This window comes from Mustela nivalis (genome assembly GCF_964662115.1).
Source record: "Mustela nivalis genome assembly, chromosome: 1".
In the NCBI taxonomy this organism is placed as follows: Eukaryota; Metazoa; Chordata; class Mammalia; order Carnivora; family Mustelidae; genus Mustela; species Mustela nivalis.
In genome coordinates, this window is record NC_139020.1 from 145,849,867 (window position 1) to 145,858,030 (window position 8,164).

Below are 8,164 nucleotides of genomic sequence, written 5' to 3' on the forward strand. Positions count from 1 at the left end.
CTCTCAGCCTATGTGGTTCAGTGATGGGATGGAGCTCATCCGCCACTCTGGCTCCGGGCGTGGGTACTTGGCCCAGACCTGGCCAGTGAGAGCCAAGCTGGTGGTCACATGCTTCAAGCTGAGCCAATGAGCATCAGCCCTGGAAACTCTGCCAGAACTTTAGGAAAGAAGGAAGCTTTTTTTGGCTATTACGCCAGGAAAATATAAGCCCTCTGCTGCGGTGGCCCTATTTACCTGCTTGAGATTTGAGCCAGTACACACAAAATGAGATCCAAGAGATGGTGAGATAGATTTCGGATGACATTATTTGAGTGCTTGGATCCAGCTGTACCGAAAGCTCGTCTCTCCATGGACTTCTAGGTTTCTGAGCTATACATTCCTCTTGGCTTAAGGCAGTGTCACAGGAACCAGAAAGGATTCTAGTACTTCAATCCCACCTGCTCCTAGTGCCCTAATTGTTCAGGGAGAGCAGAGCACAAAAGCCCACCCTGGGGGGGTTGGGGCAGGGGAGAGTGAAATGTGCCTGTGGCTTGTTTTAGCTCTAACCAAGAGACACATTGCCTCTGAATCTTCATGTTGGTCTCTGCTCCTGATCTCTGGAGCCTCTCCTGCATCTGGTACTTTTTCTTTTTTAATAGTGAGAGGCTCTGCTGCATCTCCATAGGGTGTGGGCAGGGCCGGGGTTCCCCAGTGCCTCTCCCTTAGTTCTGCCTGGACCTGCTGCCCTTACATGGTGAGGGGAGTGGGGAGCTGGCTCTCCGCGTCTTCTCCAGCCCAATCCCACCTGCCTGTCAGGAGGAAGAAATGCTAAGAGTCTGCGTGTGGAAAACAGACAGGCTTCCCATGGATGAGAATGCAAATTTCCATTTATTTATTTGGCGGGAATCATTTCCATATGAGTGGTGGAGAGAGGGAAGGACAGGTGGGAAGAAAGTTTTATTTATTTCTTAAATTTTTTATTAATATTTTTTCACATGGGGAGGAAGTTGTCCGTGCTGGATTAATTAGGATAGGGCTTCAGCTGCGTGTGATAAAGACCAAAAGAACAGTGGCTTAAATAAGATGGAAGTTTGTTTCTTTCTTTTTTTTTTTTTTTTTTAAAGATTTATTTATTTATTTATTTGACAGAGAGAAATCACAAGTAGACAGAGAGGCAGCCAGAGAGAGAGAGAGAGAGAGAGAGAGAGAGAGAAGCAGGCTCCCTGCTGAGCAGAGAGCCCGATGTGGGACTCGATCCCAGGACCCTGAGATCATGACCTGAGCCAAAGGCAGCGGCTTAATCCACTGAGCCACCCAGGTGCCCCGGAAGTTTGTTTCTTTGGAACATGAAAGCCAGAGCTGGTATGGAGGTCCTTCCTGAAATGTTAAGGGCCCAGGATCCTTCCATTTGGCTGCCCTGCTGTCTCTTGGCTTTTAGCTTGGTCAGTCATGGCCATTAGTTTGTGAGAGCTGCTATAACCCAGGACCACAAACTGGGTGGCTTTAACAACACAAACTTACCATCTCACAGATCTGGAAGCTAGAAGTCTGAGGTCAAGGCATCCTTGGGGTCAGTTTCTTCTGAGACTGCAAGAGAGACTCTGTCCCATGCCTCTGGCCTAGCTTCTGGTGGCAGCTGACAATCTTGGGCATTGCTTGGCTTGTTGAAGCATTACTCCAATCTCTGCTTCTGTCGTCTCCAGGTGCTCTCCCTGTGGGTGTGTCTGTCTCCAAATTGCCCCTTTTATAAGCACACCAATCATATTGCCTTAGGGCCTATGCCAATGACCCCATTTTAACTCAATTATCTCTGTAAAGACCCTGTCGCCAAATAACATTAGATTCTGAAGTATTAGGGGTGGGACTTCAGCCTATGAATTTTTAATTTTTTTATTTGTTTTTATTTGACAGACAAAGATCACAAGTAGGCAGACAGGCAGGCAGAGAGAGAGGAGGAAGCAGGCCCTCCGCGGAGCAGAGAGCCTGCAGAGATGCGGGGCTCCATCCCAGGACCCTGGGATCATGACCTGAGCCGAAGGCAAGGCTTTAACCCACTGAGCCACCCAGGCGTCCCTCAGCATATGAATTTTGGGTGGATGCAATTCAACCTATAACAGTTATCCTATGTTGTATAACAAATTACCCCTAAACTTAGTGGCTTAGGGAAATCATTTATTATCTCTTCTGGCTTCTGCAGGTCAGGAATTTGGGAGCAATTTGGCCAAATGGTTTTGGCTTGAGATCACTCATGGGGCTGCAGTCATCTCCTCCCTTCCCCCATCCCTCCCAACCTTCCCAAACTACCCCCCCACTCCCCAGTCCACAGTGCTGCTTGACGGATCCTCAAGGCACTGTGTCTCACTTCCCCCAGGGTGAGGGGTCCAAGAGACCAAGACGGAGGAAGCTACCGTGCCTCTTCTAACTAGTCTTGGAAGTCACACCCAGTCACTTCTGTCACATTCTATGGGTCATACTGGCCCCTCCCGATTCAGTGTGGGAGGAGGCTGCATAGTGGCTTGCACACAGGAAGTGAAGATCCTTGTCTACATGGCCGATGGCGGCTCACCACCACTTCTGCTTTCTACTCAGCAGGAAGGACAGAGCACTCCTTCCTGGTGACAGAGTGACTTGGAGGTAACCCAGTCCCCTGGGGAGACATGTCTTCGGGCTTCCTGTGGGATATCACTTGCCACAACTTAGTCATGGCCACACGCAGTGCAACATGCAGCTGGGAAATGTGGTCTTTATCGGGGCAAGCATGTGCCCTTGCTTCAAAATTCTGTTACTGTCTTAATGTGAGTCTCTCTGAGAGCAGAACCTGGGACAGTGGATAGAGAAAGCCAGTTTTTCCCTTGTCAGTAGGGAAAGCCCCAGTCCTCTACTCCTTGTGGGTTTCCCTTACTACTCAAGCAGAGCACTTCCCTTCGGACGCTTTTGGTCACCAGTGTTGTGGGTGGGGTTTCCCTACCAAGCAATTCTGTGACACGAGCTGCGTGTCCTACGATTTAACTCTGTTTTGTCACTTCCACTTGAAGATAGCCTCAGATCCCACTGGTTAAAGCTCCGTCCCATGAGAATACCCACCACACTTCTGATGCCAATTTGCCCAGTTCAGGTTGTCACCTCGGCTTTTCCTAATCACCATTCCTGTGCCCTGTCCTTGTGTTATATTAAATTGATGAAGTGCTCACAGAACTCAGGGAAACACTTTCCCCAGTTAGTTAAAGAATATGACAAAGGATTCAGATGAACAGCCAGAGGAAGAGATAAATAGGGCGAGGCCTGGGAGGGTATCTAGAGCAAGAGCTTCTGTCCCCGAGGAGTTGGGGTACGTCACCCTATGGGTCCATGGATGTATTTGCAAACCCAGGAGCTATCCTGACCCTGTACTTTTGGGATTCTTACAGAGAGCTCCTCACATGGGCATGATTGATGGATCATTAACTCCATTTTCAGTGTTCCTTCCTTCCTTCCTTCTTTTTTTCTTTAAAAATTTATTTATTTATTTTTTAGGGAGAGAGAGCATGAGTGGGAGGGGCAGAGGGAGAGGGAGTACGAATCTCAAGCAGATGCTGCACGATGCAGGACTCGATCTCACAACCCCTGAGATCAGGACCTGAGCAGAAACCCAGAGTCAGACGCTTAACTGACTGTGCCACCCAGATGCCCCTCAGTGCTCCTTCTTAAGAACATGGTGGGCAGGGCTGAAAATTTCAAGTTTCTAATTATGGCTTGGTCTCTCTGGTGGCCAGTCCCTATCTAGGAGCCATGCAGCCACCCACTGGAGTTGTCACACCAGCACAGGCAGGAAAGTTGGGTGCAGTTTATTTGGGAGGTGATCCTATGGGACTGGAGGAGGAGGGCAGGGAGTTGGCTCTTGAGGCCTCTGCTTTAGGGGATGGGGGCTCAGCTCAGCAAAGACCTCCCAGAGAGGTCATGCTGGAGGTCGGAAGCTGGGCTTTCGATGTGGGCTCCAACCTGGGAAATAACTCTCCTGTACTTCCTAACTCTACCAATCCCCCCCGCTCCCATCTCCTGGCTCCATGGCTTTGGAGACAGTGCTGAGACAAAGGGAGAGATCTCTGTGCTTTGAAAGTGGGATGCTAAAAGCTTACCCAAGACTGTCGACCACAGCTGTGGCTGTGATCAGAGGAGGGACCCCCCAAAGCACCTGTTCCACCATAGAAGAAGTAGAGAACAGTTAGGGGAGCCACTATGGCATCTTTGACAGAGATAGTCTGCTGATTTTGCCTGCCTGCTACCCAAAGTGCCTGAGCACAGGAATCTATCTGGGCTATGAGGTTTGAGGGGCTGCTGTTAGCCCCTGTCTCCTTAGAGCTGGCGCTGTAGGCTCACTCTAGTTCCTGTCCTGGGGCTTACTTCTTGGCCCTGTCTCACCAGCCCTAAAGGACAGCCGATGTGGACCACCTCCAGGAAACCCCGGGGCTTGATCAGTCCCTGGCCCCCAACGGGGAAATTGAGGGCTTCTTTGTGGGACCAAAACCCCAGTCCAGGGAACCACAGACATTCCCCTTAGGATCTCACCTTCCACTCCATCCAGCTAGGGATCCTCTTCGGCCAAGATCCATGCTGGGCATAATGGAAACATTCAGAAATGGAAGACAGAGTACAAGTTAAAAAAGGTAAGGGAGGGGCGCCTGGGTGGCTCAGTGGGTTAAGCCTCTGCCTTCAGCTTAGGTCATGATCGATCCCCGCATTGGGCTCTCTGCTCAGCCGGGAGTCTGCTTCCCCCCCACCCTCTTTCTGCCTCTCTGCCTAATTGTGATCTCTTTGTCACATAAATAAATAAAAATCTTAAAAAAGAAAAAAAAAAAGGTAAGTGGAAGGAAGAGAGGGAACAAAGCCTTCTCCTAGTCTGACTTCCCAGCTCCCATCCCAGAATGCTCATTTCTAGCACTCCTGGTCCCTCTCCACAAGGGTTGAAAGAGGACCCCTCCAGGTTGGAGTTTACCCCTTCCCTCTCCCCTGGGGAGTGGGGGTCACTCTGTGGCAGGGGCTGGAATCTTGTCACTGTCACGGACCCTCTGGTGAAGCCTGTGGACTCTGGTTAGGGTGATATTTTTAAAGCATTAAAAATAAAACATAAAGGATTGCAAAGGAACTCACTTGAAATAAAAGACAAATTGGTGTCGTCATCATCTGTTCCCTGTATTTCTTAATTCACATATCAAATGACAAGACCTAGCCACAGGCTCAATAGCTACAGTGACTAAAAATATTTTTTAAAGATTATTTATTTATTTTAGAGTGTGTGGGAGGGGCTGAAGAAGAGGAAGAGTGAGAATCTGAAACGGACTCCATGCTGAGTGTGGAGTCTGATGCAGGACTTGATCTCATGACCCTGAGATCACGACCTGAGCCGAACCAAGAGTGGGATGCTCAACCAACCAAGCCACCCAGGTGCCCCTTTTTAAAAATTGTTTTTCAGAGATTTATTTATCTGAGAAAGAGAGAGGATAGTGACTTTATTTATTTATTTTTAAGATATTATTTATTTATTTGACAGAGAGAGGTCAAAAGTTGGCAGAGAGACAGGCAGAGAGAGAGGGGGAAGCAGGCTCCCTGCTGAACAGAAAGCCCGATGCAGGGCCCAATCCCAGGACCCTGAGATCATGATCTGACCTGAAGGCAGAGGTTTAACCCACTGAGCTACTCAGGCACCTGAGAGGATCGTGACTTTAAAGCGGGGATGAGAGTGGGTGACATTTTGAGGCCTCTCCACTGGCGGGGAAGTGAAATGAGAATATTTGGGATTTCTGTTGGTGACTAAGTCACAGCTCCTGCAGGTACCACTGTGTGTTCTTGCCTACATGCATAGCGGAAGAAAATGCTGAATTTCAGTTAAAAGTTAGTGGGAATAAAGTTGCCATTTTCTCCCACCCTAAAATATGGACCCCCCTGATTACTATTTATGTATTCTTTGGGGGTCAGTGGACCCAGGGGGTAAAATGCCCTGTTCTCTGGGGAACCTCACCCAAGATGGGTCGCCTTCTCAGGCCTCGTGGACCCCGTTGGAGATCCCTTCCTTGCCTGGACTGGTTGTTGTTGGTACGGATGAGGTCGGAAGAAATTCTAGCCCGTGTGCATCCAGACCGTGGGGCTGGGTGGGAAACTCTAGCCTCCTGATCCTCATGGCTTCTAGGCAACAGCAAAGCTAGCAAAATCAGCCCCGCTTTGGGCTGGGAGCTCAGTCGGGAAGGATAGTGCTGTTGTGGAAGGTGAGTGCAGTCAGGGCCGCCAGAATGCTGAAGAGCCTTAGGGAAAACAGAGAGGGCATTTTTGATGGGCTTCAGGAAGGTGTGGCTGGGACACTGGCCTGTGAGAGTCAAGTGCGATTTGCATGGTGGTGGAGGATTGCACTAGCAGGAGACACAGCATGTTTCTGTGAGGCCACTGCTGGAGAGTCGGGAGGGCGGGACAGTAAGAAGGGAGGTCGGACCAGGCACAGGCACAGAATGAGCAGGCAGGCAGGCTGGGCCCCAGCTCCACAGTGCTGAGCCCGCGGGCATTTCCTCATGTGGACACCACCGGGAGAGCCAGTCCGGCCACCAGTCTGCATCTTGGCTTTAGGACAGTGAGATGCAGAAGTGCCAGCTGCCAGACCCTCTAGCTGGAAGCCACTGCCCTCATTAGCTAGTGTGGGATCAGCTGCTTTGAGGCTCAGCAACCCAGATGTCTTAGAGTTTGTAAATCTCCAGATTAAAAAACGAGTTGCAACATTTGCCTTAAGCCTGGCTCATGCATGTCCAGGTCCGGGCTTGTGGCATTTCTTGTGGGGGCTGTGGAGGCGAGTCCCAAGGGATGGGGGTGGGGTGTGTGTCCTGGGACCCTGGCTATGCCTGCCCCCACTGTATGCATCCTTGAATGCATTTCCCAGGAGTCTCTGGAGGAGTAGAGAAGAACAGGCCCCGGGACTGGCTGGAGGCTGTGGACAGGAGGCCCAGCCTCCTTCAGCCTCAGCATCCCCTGAGAGGGGACAAGGCTCAACCAGACTGGATCACTTCATTCCAGTCCTGACCCCAGAGATGCTTGCTGGCCTTGGTGGCTCTTTATCAGCATCTTGGCTCTGTCTCTTGTCCACTCCCCAGCCCATTGTAGATGCCTGGCTCCAGATGTCTCCTCTGACACCTCCGTCCTCCACAAACCGCCCCAGCCCCCAAGTCTTTCCACAGCCTGCCTCCCCACCCTCCCTACCGCCTGTCAGAGAGGACTTTCCAGAACATACAGCGGATGGGGCCACTCCTCTGCCCCTCCAATCGAGGTCTCCCACTGCCCAAAGAACACAGTTCCTTATACTGACATCCTAGCTCCCTTGCTTTTGAAGTCACGTAACCGAACACTTTATCGTGGGGGGGGGGTGCATGAGGGAGCAATGCAGTAAGCCTTCTTGGCTTGAGTTTCAACTCTACCACATGTCAGCTGTGTGACTTTGGGCAAGATGCTTAACTTCTCTGCACCTCAGTTTCTTCATCTGTAAAATGGAGACAGTTAAGATTCCCCACATCTGGGAGTGGGTGAGGATTAAATGAGCTAGCTTATGTAAAACATGTAGCACTTTGCTTGGCATATAGTACGTTCTCTGTAAAAGGTAGCCCTTATCACCGGCTTCAGGCTGCCCTCCTCCCACTCCCACTGTGGCCCAATATTCTGTCACCTGCTAACTGCCCTCAATCTCCCAATGACTAGAAGTTCCATCAAGACTTCCCAGTGCTGGGACACCTGGGTGGCTCAGATGGTTAAACGTCTTACCTTCGGCTTAGGTCATGATCCCAGAGTCCTGGGATCGAGTTCCACGTCGGGCTCCCTACTCAGCCGGGAGTCTGCTTCTCCCTCTCCCTCTGCTCCTTCTCACTGCTCGTGCTCTGTCTCTGTCTCTCAAAGTAATGAATAAAACCTTAAAAAAAAAAAAAAAGAAAAAGAAAAGACTTTCCAGGGTAGCCCTCTATTTGTTATCTATAGCTGTGTGTGACCAATGACCACAAACTTAGCAGCTTAAAACAATGAATATTTATTATCTCACAGTCTCTGTGGGTCATGGGTCTAAGCATGGTTTGCTGGGTCCCTCCTAACTCAGGGTTTCATGAAGCTGTCAGCCAAGGCTGTGGTCTTATCTGAGGCTTAATTGGGGGAAGGATTGACTTCTGAGAGTGCAGAGTTGTTGACA

The 8,164-nt window shown here is 50.3% G+C and overlaps 1 long non-coding RNA gene across 1 annotated transcript; it reads right to left on the reverse strand.

Moving 5' to 3' along the window:
- Positions 1 to 1,486: 1,486 nt before the first annotated feature.
- On the reverse strand, positions 1,487 to 7,932 carry LOC309861661. Its single transcript, XR_014310096.1, has 3 exons — positions 7,750 to 7,932; positions 4,525 to 4,569; positions 1,487 to 1,720 (listed from the first exon to the last, which is right to left on the reverse strand). It is a non-coding gene; the product is annotated as an uncharacterized lncRNA (long non-coding RNA).
- Between the last annotated feature and the right edge of the window lie 232 nt (positions 7,933 to 8,164).